Raw genomic sequence first — 11,802 nt, forward strand, 5'->3', positions numbered from 1 at the left:
CTGCATTTTCATCCCACTTTACAGCTGAGGATGCTGGGGTTTAGAGAGCCTACGTGCCTGGGTTACTCCCTATTGTGTACATGGGAAGGGCCATCAAGCCTGGGCCATGATCTAGGGGCCCTTGTCTCCTGGAGCTACAGAATATCTGACTTTTATAGTTGCTGACAATCTGAGGAAGGTCAAAGAGAGCGATTCAGCCAGATTATGTATTTGATTTTTCCATGTTTCCAACTTAGCCATTTTGATTTTTAGAATATTAAGCAGAAAAAGATCTTAAAGACCCTCCAGCCCAGTGTTCAAACCATAAGTCATCTTTCCTTACAGGGTCATAAAATCAGTTTCTGAGATCACAACAATTAAAATAATAACATAAAATTATAAGACAGAAAAATATCAGAATCCATCACTCATGATTAGTGGTGAGTATTATTTTAGGAAACTTGTTATACACAGTCAAAAAAATTAATTGAAAGAAAAAATTTTAATACTCACTTTGGAAATTCATTTCTCCAATTCAAGCCCTTCACTCCATGGATAGGAGACAATGGGAAAGTTAATGGCAGGGCCAGGACTACAGCCCAGATCTCCCAATGCCCAGTTCGTGGCTAAGTTCCCTCATCACAGTGCCTGCGCAAAGGCATTGTTTGAAAATTCTGGCAATAGGTACAGTATTCTTGCCTGAAAAATCCCATGGACAAACAAGCCTGGTGGGTTACAGTCCATGGGGTCGGTAAAGTGTCAGACAATTGAGCAACTAAACAACAATAACCCATCGTCAGCCAGTGTTGCACGAACAAACTTACGTCCTTATAAACAATCACTCTGAGGGTGTTTACTTCGTGTTCATGCTGTTGAGTCATCATGTTGCAGGAAGAGGGCTCTTGTTTAACACTCGAAAATGAGTTGTCCAGGAGACACACGTGCTGACAAAGCAAGAGACTTTATTGGGAAGGGTGCCTGGGGCAGAGAGCAGGAGGGTAAAGGAACCCAGGAGGACTGCTCTGCCACGTGGCTCACAGTCTCAGGTTTTACGGTGATGGGATTAGTTTCCAGGTTGTCTCTGGCCAATCATTCTAATCATTCTAACTCTGGGTCCTTCCTAGTGGTACTTGCATTGCTCAGCCAAGATGGATGCCAGAGAGAAGGAGTCTGGGAGGACATATGGACTGGTGTCTTATGTCTCCTTTTGACCTTTTCTGAATTCTTCTGGTTGGTGGTGGCTTGTTATTTCTGTGTTTCTTATCAGGATCTCCTGGTAAACTCACACAAAATGGTTACTATGGTGCCCGGCCATGGTGGGCAGTTTCAGTCAGTGTTTTTCCTAAAAGTCAAAGTCCTTGCATGTCCAGCTGTTGGACATGCTTGAATTTAAAGAGAATTCTGTGCCTCTTATAACATTTTGGAGCCAGAATGATCTCTGTCACTCTCTTGAGTACAGAGATGGTGGAAGGTCTGATGTGAGAGTACACTGTGTTGCTGTAGCCCCTAAGTGGGCTTCCTTCAAGGGCATGTGGGAGGATGCCCTTCCTTCAGGGCTTTGAAGGAGCACCCAGATCACTTGATCTGTGGAAGAAGTCCAAGCAGGAGTGGTTGTGTGGGGTGGTCTGAGGAAAATACCAGGGGCTCAGAATATGACTGAAGGAGAACTGAGTAGAACTCCTCTCTCTGGAAATTTCTGCAAGAGCAGGGGCAGAACATTCTGGAAGAAGCAAAATGGAGTAGGTAGAGAGAAGACAGGGTCAGAATGTGACTGGTTAAAGGAGAACTCAGCTAAGCATTACCTCCCTTAGGTGCTTCTCTGAAGGCAGAAGAATGAGGACAGAACTTTTTGGAAAAGAGCCATTTCACAGAAGGCAGAGCCTAGCAGAAGCTGTCGCTGGAAGGAAAGAGACTGATTATCATGTATGATCATGAGCCTCAAGGTTCTAAATATATGGTGGACCAACTGCTTTTATATGTTAATTTCCTTTCTCTCTTCTTTCAAAGCTGAGACACTTTCAGCTCGTTCTAATTTTTAAGCCACATTTTGAGACCATCTCCATTGTGTTATCGTGTTCCCTCTCTGCCTCTCCTTTCTCCTTTTCCATATTTTAAAAATATGAACTCCGTATGTCCAGCCCACAGAGAATAGTTTTCAAGACTCAGACATTCCCTAAACCAGATAGTTATGTGATTTATGGACACCAAATAAAAAGGAACCTAGTCTTGTGGGAAGGGGGATGGGAAAATGGAGGCATAAAGGGGAAGAAGGGACAGAGACTAGAAAAAGGGCAAGGCTGAAGGTTGGGATTCAGCAAGAAACTGACAAGAGAGAGCTCAGGGGAAATCAAAGGCTCTTAGTCACCATCAAAATGAATCCCAATGATATTTAATCCTTGAAGAAGTATTGATGGGGTCTGATCAATATAAATAGATGCTGATCTCAAGGAAGAGGGGAAATTCATTCCTTAATTATATCCAGTAATGGTTATTTCTCAAATAATTATTGTATCGTCTAATCTATATAAGTAAATGCTTATCTGAAACAACTACAAAAAAAAAAAAGAAAACTGCTACCATCAAAACTAATTTCAGTAAAGCGTTTGACAGTATCTCAAAAAGGTAAACATAGTGGTACCGTATGACTCAGTCATTCCACCCTAAGGGTATGCCCAAGAGGAATGGAAACAAATATCCACACAAAAACTCATGCATGAAGGTTCAGAGCAGCATTATTCACAGTAGTCAAGAGGTAGAAATAACCCAAATGTTCACCAATTAATGAATGGGTAAACAAAAATCTGGTTTATGCCCACAAAATGAAATATTCTTCTGCAATGAAAAGGAATGAAATAGCAATACGTGGTACAACATGGATAAACTATGAAAACATTATCGAAGTGATAGAAGGCAGACACAAAGGGCCACATGTTGTTTGATTTAATTTACATGAAAGATCTAAAATACGCAAATAGATAGAAACAGAAAACATATTACTGGTTGTCAGGGGCTGGGGTGGAGGGGAAGGGGAGGTTTAGAAGCTCCAATGGCAAGAGTCAAAGTCAAGTTAACCATAAGCTCAGATTTTAAAATTTATGATTTCAAAATATGCAACCATCAGTGAGGAAATTGAAAAGTCTTTAATTCATGCCAAATGTGTGCTTTAGCTAAATACACAACATTACTCTTAGTTAAAGACAGAATTCCCCCTATCTCCCCAATATAAAAGGAAGAAACAGAAAAAGTGGATTACCACATTGAGGTTTTCTTTTCATGTATACCTTCATGTGACTGACTTTTTTAAATCTTTTTTTTAAATATAAATTTATTTATTTTAATTGGAGGTTAATTACTTTACAATATTGGATTGGTTTTGCCATACATCAACATGTTGATGTGTGACTGACATTTTATTTAGTCCTCTGAGACAACGAGGGGCTTCCCAGGGGATGCTAGTGGTAAAGAACCCACCTGCCAATGCAGGAGAGGTAAGAATCATGGGTTCGATCCCTGGGTTGGGAAGATCCCCTGGAGGACGGCACAGCAACCCACCCCAGCATTCTTGCCTGGAGAATCCCATGGACAGAGGCGCCACGGGCTATGGTCCATAGCATCACCGAAAGTCGGACATGACTTAAGTGACTTAGCACGCACGCACTGAGACAATGATTTTTTCCCCCTTGAAGCAGAGCACTTGTAATTACAAAGCCCAAAGTAGGAATTGGACCCACCAGGAGACACAGGGCAGGTGGGGTTTTGTGAGTTCCTTCCCTCCGTAGTGTAGCATTTGTGAACCACCCACACTCCACCTGGGAAGTCCGGCAAATACAATCTGACTCCAGTAGGTAGGGTATGGCATATAGATCGTGTTGCCATTGGGAAACCAAACAGTGAGACTGAGTTCGTTCAGATCCAGCACTAGGGCTGGGAATTCTAGCAAGAGAGATAGGCCTTTAAAAGGAGAAATATAGGAACTTCCCTGGTGGCCCAGTGGCTAAGACTACACACTCCCAATGCAGGGACCCTGAGTTCGATTTCTGGTCAGGGAACTAGATCCCACATGCTGCAACTAAGACCTGGTATAGCCAAATAAAATAAAATTAAAAAGGAAAAGTTTTTAAAATAAATAAATAAATAAAAGGAGAAATATAGGACATTGGCCTGATAAGACAGCCCATCCTTGATGCGTTTGTGGCTTTTCTTCACATCCAACATCACTGTCCCCTCCACAGGCACGGAGCACAAAGGGTCCCCTAGCCTGGTGTGTGATTATTTGTCCCATCTCAGATGTGCTTTCCCCCTGAGGACCATCCCTTTATAGAGCTCTTGCGGATCAATTCCTTTCTTATTCCTCCACCAGACTCTGCCAAGTCCTGGGACAGGTGGGCCTCCTTGGTCGAAGAGGTAGGGCTCCCAGCTGCTTAAGGAACAGCTCCAGCGCTGCACCTGGGTGCCCTTGGCTGCCCATTCTGTGGAAATCAGTCCTATTAACAAATGCACACTTGTACCAGACTTTGCTGCACTCTTGGGATCGTGTGAACTAGTAGTTAGTGGTCACTCATCTTCTATGTTGCTCTCCAAACAAGATGGGTTTGATTTAAAAAAAAAAAAAAGATGGTATGGAAGTCTTGCTGCCTCCTGAATGATAACTTCTTCCTACCTAGGCATTCATCTCAGATCTGGTCCTAGGGAGAGTCTGATCTGCTCATCCTCAGTGAGTTACTACAGATTTGGGCAATGGGAGGAGGAACAGGCAGGCAATGGGAAGGATTCAGAGAGGCTCCAGTTCTGTCTCAGCTCACAAAGGCACCTGAAGCCTTGCTCTTGACCGTTAGGACAGGGGAGACTTGGCCTTGACCATTAGGGCATGGGTGGCACCTGGAGACAGGTCTTGGTGTGGGTCTTCCAAATCAAATGGTGCCCAAAAGTCTCCCTTGAGCCCCTGGAATTTTCTGCAGGCCTTGCTTTATTTATTTATTTTTAATTTTTATTTATTTGACTGCACTGATCTTAGTTGCAACATGTGGGATCTAATTCCCTGACCAGGGATCGAACCCATGCCCCTGCATTGAGAGTGTGAAGTTTTAACTGCTGGACGACCAGAGAAGTCCCTTCAAGTCCTGCTTTAAAAGCTGAGGAAGTGGGAATTCCCTAGTGAATCAATGGTTAAGACTGTGCTTCCACTGTAGGGAGCACAAGTTCTATCCCCAGTTGGGGAACTAAGATTCTGCATGCTGTGTGGTTCAGCCAAAAACTAAAAATAAATTAATTAATTTTAAAAAATTTTAAAGTAAAAGCTAAGGAAGTTATCCAGATGGTGTCAGCTGGGTCCCAGAGCTGGGGGGGGGCATGGTCATGAAAAGATTGCACCAGAGGGAGACATTGGTTTGAGAGTCTTCACCCCGGGTGACCACACGACTCCAGGTGGAGCTAGTGAAAGGGAAGATCTGCCAAGAAAAATAAATCAAGTTAATTAATTTGTAAAATGTTTTGAGGCAGGGCACAGGCAGCCTCCAGTCATTTATAATCGTGATAGGCTTCGTTTCCTGAGCCTTTATGGTTGTCATTTAGTCCAAAAGGCAGATTCACAGAAGGAGGTCAGTGCAGGTCTGGGGGACCCATTGGGGGACAGAGAAATGAGGCACACATTTAAGTAGAAGGATTGGTTGGACAAGGCTTGAGGAAAGGAGTCAGTCAAGGTGTTGATTTCTAATAAAGGGAAAGCTGACAAGCAGGAGGCCTCTTGGAAGGCAGCTCCCTGCCCAGAGAGCGGTGGGCTAGACTCAGGGTCAAAGGAGCAGACCCTTATTACAAAAGCTAAGGCTACTGAATGGGCAGACATCAGTGGGGAAAGATCTAAAATTGTGTAATGCAAGCCAGGTGCTAACAACAAAGAATTATGCAATTATGCAGCATTATAAATTTCAAATTATTTTCTCTCACCAAAAAAATACATTATGTGGGGGCAGGGGACAGGCTACCACATAAGCCTTTATACTCTCATGCCAAAGAATTTATATTTACTTTGCAGAGGAATCGTTTCTATCATGTGGTCAGATCCACATAACTAGGTAGCCCATGAGTATGAAGCCTGCCCAGAGGCACGTCAGTTGGCCCAACCTAGGGGCCAGTCGTGGCCGGTTATTTAAAGATTGCCAAATGACTAGATATTGCTGAGGGAGTCGTTATGCTCAAGGGACCCACAGGGCATCATCTGAACTGTGGTTGAAATTGAAGATGTAGATAAAACATCTTCCTCAAAACCACATACAAAAGGGGGAGATTATTTTAAAAACTCCTTTGAGGGGATGGTAACATAAGATGGCATATGTTCCTATGTATGGATCCAGGACATATAATGCAAGACCTCACATTTTAAGGGGCTCACAATCTGCCTCGAGGAGGGTGAGTGGGCCAGACCCAGAAGGTGACAGAAGAAATCTCTGACCTTTCAGGACCCATGGCGGGTGACCTTGGCGGGTCTGATGAACTGTGCTATTGTCCTAACCAAAGAAACAAACCAATAAAATACAAAGAATAATAACAGTGATTAAAATAAATTAGGAGGGTGGGGAAAAATTTGCAGAGTCTGACAGATACGTTTATGGCAAAGGTTATGGTGATGGTTTCATGGGTACATACTTATCTCCAAACTCATCAGGTTTTATCCATTAAATATGTACAGCTTTTGTACGCTGGTAAGACTTCAACAAAGTAGATTTTAAATATAACTGTAAAAACTAGGAAACAGGGACCTCCCAGGTGGTCCAGTGGTTAACAATCCACCTTCCAATGCAGGGGATTCAGGTTCAATCCCTGGTGGGGGAACTAAGATCCCACATGCCATGGGGCAACTAAGTCTGTGCACCGCAACTACTGAGCCTGTCTGTGCTCTAGAGCCCAAGAGCCACAACTACTGAGCCTGCATGCCACGACCAGAGAAGCTTGTACAGTGCAAGGAAGATCCCACACGCCACAACTAGGTTGGGTGCAGCCAAACAAATAAATGGTTTTGTTTTTGTTTTTAAAAAAGGAGTAATTTAAAAAAAAAAAAAAAGAAAAAATAGGGAACAACAGACGATATGGCTTAAAAGTGGGCTGGCCAGTGTGGCAGCTGTGGGGTCGCATCACTATTGAGCATCTGACGTCTGCTGTAAGTGTAGAAGGCATGTGCTCAGTTGCTCAGTAGTGTCTGACTCTTTGTGACCCCAGGGACTGTAGCCCGCCAGGCTCCTCTGTCCATGGAAGTGGGTCCACTGGAGTGGGTTGCCATTTCCTTCCTCCAGGGAGTCTTCCTGACCCAGGGATCAAACCGCATTTCTTGAGTCTCCTGCATTGGCAGGGTTCTTTACCACTAGCGTCACCTGGAAAGATGTAGAATGCATCACAGATCTCAAATAATGTACAACTATCTCATTAGTAATGTGAAATGTTGATCATGTGTGGAAATGATATTATTTTGGACATGGTTTAAGCAAGTATATTTTTAAAAATAATTTCACCTTTTAAATGTGATTGCTGGAAAATTAAAAACGACATGTATGACTTGGCTGGCATTTGTGGCTCACATTGTGTTTCTATTGGACAGTGGTGCATTTGAACGCCACCTCTACCAGGATCCAGGTGCAGCCCAGGCTGCAGGCACCGATTCCCTCTGCTTCTCCACTGGGGGGCTGGGGCCCTGGCTCCTTAGGATTTCTCCCACAGCTCACTTGGACCTGCATGGATGTTGACTGTGATAGCTTTGAATCTAGAATTCTATTTGGAGAGAATGGCTATCTTAACAATTCTGAGCCTTCAATCTGTGAACATGACATGTCTTTCCAATTATTTTGGTCTCATCTAATTTAATTTCTCTCAGCAATGTTTTATAGTTTTCATCAGAGTGGTGTTGATAGTCTTTTGTTAAACTAATTACTAGTTATTTTATGTTTCTTGGTATTGCCATAAATGGGATTTGTAAAAATTTCATTTTCCAATTGTTTCCTGCTAGTATATAATACATGAGATTTTTCTATATTAACCTTGGATCCTATGACATTGCTAAGATCATTTATTAGTCCTAGTATTGCACTGTAGAATCTCTGGAATTTTCAACATAAACATTCAGATGATCTACAGACAGGGCCAGTTTTCCTTGTAAAGAAAAACTTGAACAGAAATATTTTAAAAACAGAAAGAAAGCCATTTGAAAATGTACTTATCAAAGTTCTGTAAAAGCACTAGAAAACCACAGGAAACACTTATATTCTCATGACATTACCTGAGGTCCACTATGTATTATTTTGGAGGGGTGATGCCACAAGAAACCCACCATTCCGTTTTGTGGCATCAAAATACTGAACAGATTTTTCTGGCTTAAGTGATGAGGAAGTGATGGTGGTGAAGAAGGGGTCAGTGAAGATGGCTGATGTCTTAGTAAAAAATACCACTGGCTGGGTGGCTTATAAACAACAGAAATTTGGGGGGAGGGATAAATCAGGAGTGTAGGGTTAACAGATACAAGCTACTATATACAATGGGCTTCTCTGATGGCTCAGACGGTAAAGAATCTGCCTGCAATGTGGGAGATCTGGTTCAATCCCCAGGTCAGGAAGATTCCCTGGAGAAGTGAATGGCAACCCACTACAGTATTCTTGCCTGGAGAACTCCATGGAGACTATAGTCCATGAGGTCACAAACAGTCAGACACAACTGAGTGACTAACACTTTCCCTGTATATAAAATAAACAAAAATAAATAAACAACAAAGACCTACTGTATAGCACAGGAAACTATTCAGTATCTTGCAATAAACTATAATGGAAAAGAATCTTAAAAAGAGTAATGTATAAAACTAAATCACTTCATTGAACACCAGAAACTACCACAACACTGTAAATCAATTATACTTCAATAAAATGAGATAAACTAAACAAACAATAGAAATTAACTACTCACTGTTCTGGGGGCTGGGAGGTCCAAGTCCAAGGTGCTGGCAGATTTGGGGAGAGCTTGCTTCCGGTTCCTGTCTTCCTTCTTTGCTGTCTTTTCTGTTTCTTCACATAACAGAAAGAACAAGCTAGGTCTCTGGGACTTCTTTTTATAAGGATACTAATCCCATCCAGTCCATTCTAAAGGAGATCAGTCCTGGGATTTCTTTGGAAGGAATGATACTAAAGCTGAAACTCCAGTACTTTGGCCACCTCATGCGAAGAGTTGACTCATTGGAAAAGACTCTGATGCTGGGAGGGATTGGGGGCAGGAGGAGAAGGGGACGACAGAGGATGAGATGGCTGGATGGCATCACCGACTCGATGGACGTGAGTTTGAGTGAATTCCGGGAGTTGGTGATGGACAGGGAGGCCTGGCGTGCTGCAATTCATAGGGTTGCAAAGAGTCGGACACGACTGAGCGACTGAACTGAACTGAACTGAATCGAATCCCATTCGTGAGGGCTCTTTTTTTTATTTTTTACACTTTATTGTTTATTATGTTTTTTCCATCAGAATGAAAGTTCCTTGAAGGCAGTAACTTTTGTCTGTATTCCCTGATACCTAGAATTGTGCCTGTACACAGCAGGTGTTCCATACAGATTTCTGCTGGAGACTGGATGTAATGAGTTAATCAGAACTCAGGTGGGAGGGGAGTGGCTTCTGCAGAGTCTGGGACAGGAAAGGGGGAGCTGGAGGTACCCTGCCCCTTGCAACCTCCCCATTTTAACCTTAAGTTTTAGAAAGTGTGGTGAGCCGGATTCAGTCTGCTGGGTGACAGGGTCAGTGGGGTGCAGACGGACCCAAAAGCAGCCTTTGGGAAGGTGGGGGTGGGGGGAGCTTGACACTTGACTCCGGCCTCTTGGGTTGGACCCAGGACCCTGAGACAGAGCATACACATTCTGGGGAGTCACCCCTCCAGTCATCAGTTCCCTGAGAAACCAGAAATCATTCTTCTTGGTTTGAAGGCACTTGGAAAGGAGGGGGCATGGCAGGGGGGAGGAGGACACTGACCCTCTTCCCGCCTCCAGTCTGCGAGATTCCAGGCTCCCCCTGTTCCATGGAGATCTGCCCGCCAGCCCTTGAAGGCTCAGAGCCCCGACTCGGGTGCTGCCCCTGTCTGGGAGCCATGGAGCCAGAGTGCCGGGTCAGCAGAGGCATGTGGCCAGTGGCCCGAGAGCTGCCGTGTGGACACGGCGGTTGGCCACAGAAGGCCTCGGCCGTCCTGAGCTCAGACCTCGGCTGCTGGCCGCTGAGGCGATGGTTTCTGCAGTTGGGTCAACATGTCCGGCTTCTTGATGGATCGCAGCTGCTGCTTCTTTGCCCGCTTGAGCTTGGCAGGGTTTCTAATCACTTGGACGATCTCTGCCTCCCGCTCCTCCTCCAGGCGGCGTTTCAAGTTCTCCCTGCGGCGACGCTCCTTCTCCTCCTCCAGGTGCCAGGAGAAGTCCTTGGCCAGCTTCCTCTCCTGCCGGTCTTTCATCTTTCGTGCCGGGGTGTGCGCAGAGGCTTGTCCTGAACCATCTGGGAGAACCTCTTCTTTGAGTGGTCCTTCCACACCCGCCCCAGACTTGCACTTCCCCTTTGGGATTATAGGAACCTCCTCCTCCTTTGGCTTCTTGGACGCAGGGGCCTGGGCAGAAGAACTTTTTCACTTCTTTGGCATGAGGCCTTCTCTTGCCGGCTGCCCAGCTGAAGCTAGCTTGCTCTGCTCATGCTGATCCCGCGGGGAGTCGGGCAACTGGGGTGTCAGCTCCTGTAGTGGCTTCGAGGGCTCAGGACCCAGAGATGCTGACCGGGGTAAGGCTCTAGTGATCCTGAGCCTGGCTGCAACTGATATCGGGGGACCCCAGGGTCGGCTCCTCCTTATTCTTGCTCAGTTCCGAGTCTGCTTCACCTTGGTCCTGGGAGAACTTGGGTGACTCCTCACTGGCTTTGACTGAAGTCGGTGGAATTCAGGACTCGACTTCTGCTGGCTTTGGGGCGACTCCAGGCCTGGATCTCGCTGACCCTGGGGGAAACCTGAGTCTGGTTCCGGCTGCTTTCAAGAGAACCCCAAGCCTGGCCCCTCCTGTAGACTGGGTGATCCCAGGCTTGTCTCTGACTGACAATTGGGCTCACTCATTTCTTCTGGGTTCAACTGGAACTCCACAAGGGCCCATCTGGCCCAGAGAACTGAGGTGGGGTTCTCGGGAAATTCAGTCTTTACATCTTCCAGCCGCAGGCTGTGCCTCAGCAGCATAGCCATTATTTTCAAATCCGAGCCCACCTGCATGTGAGGGTTCTTATGGCCAGATCACCTCCCAAAAGTTCCACCTCCAAATACCATCATCACCTTGGAGATTAGGATTTCAACATATGAACTTTGTGGGGACATATCTATTCAGAACCATAGCAACTGGCTTCCAGTGAATCAAAGAGCTGATGTTGTCCCCAGAACACCCCAGCTTAGAAGGAGAGCCTTCGTGTATAACTTTAACATTAAATGAGGTGGAAAACCTGGGTGAAAATCCTGAAGGACACAGGCATTCTGAGACCTTGGCCAGGAGACTCGAACTTCCCTCATTCTTGTGCCAGGGCGTGGCCCCAGCCTCCCTGAGGTCTGTTTCTCAGGCCAATAAGCAGCAGCTGCTGAGGGTGGACTGGACACGAATTCTTATGTATGCCTATGTGTTCCCTGCATTCCAGAAGGACTAGGATCAGGTTCCTTCTCAGTGCTTTCAGGCATCCCTGCTAAGCCTTTCTGCAAGTTCCTGGCCTCCCGCACTCAAGCCAGTCCAGCTCCAAGCTGCCTATCTCCCTCTGGGTACATCTTCCACTTCAGCTCTGCCATGGCCCACATCCACCACAT

At 45.3% G+C, this 11,802-nt stretch overlaps 1 pseudogene; it reads right to left on the reverse strand.

Moving 5' to 3' along the window:
- Positions 1 to 10,182: 10,182 nt before the first annotated feature.
- LOC120881424 lies at positions 10,183 to 11,199 on the reverse strand (annotated as a pseudogene).
- Between the last annotated feature and the right edge of the window lie 603 nt (positions 11,200 to 11,802).

This window comes from Oryx dammah, unplaced genomic scaffold, assembly GCF_014754425.2.
Source record: "Oryx dammah isolate SB20612 unplaced genomic scaffold, SCBI_Odam_1.1 HiC_scaffold_23, whole genome shotgun sequence".
Classification (NCBI taxonomy): Eukaryota; Metazoa; Chordata; class Mammalia; order Artiodactyla; family Bovidae; genus Oryx; species Oryx dammah.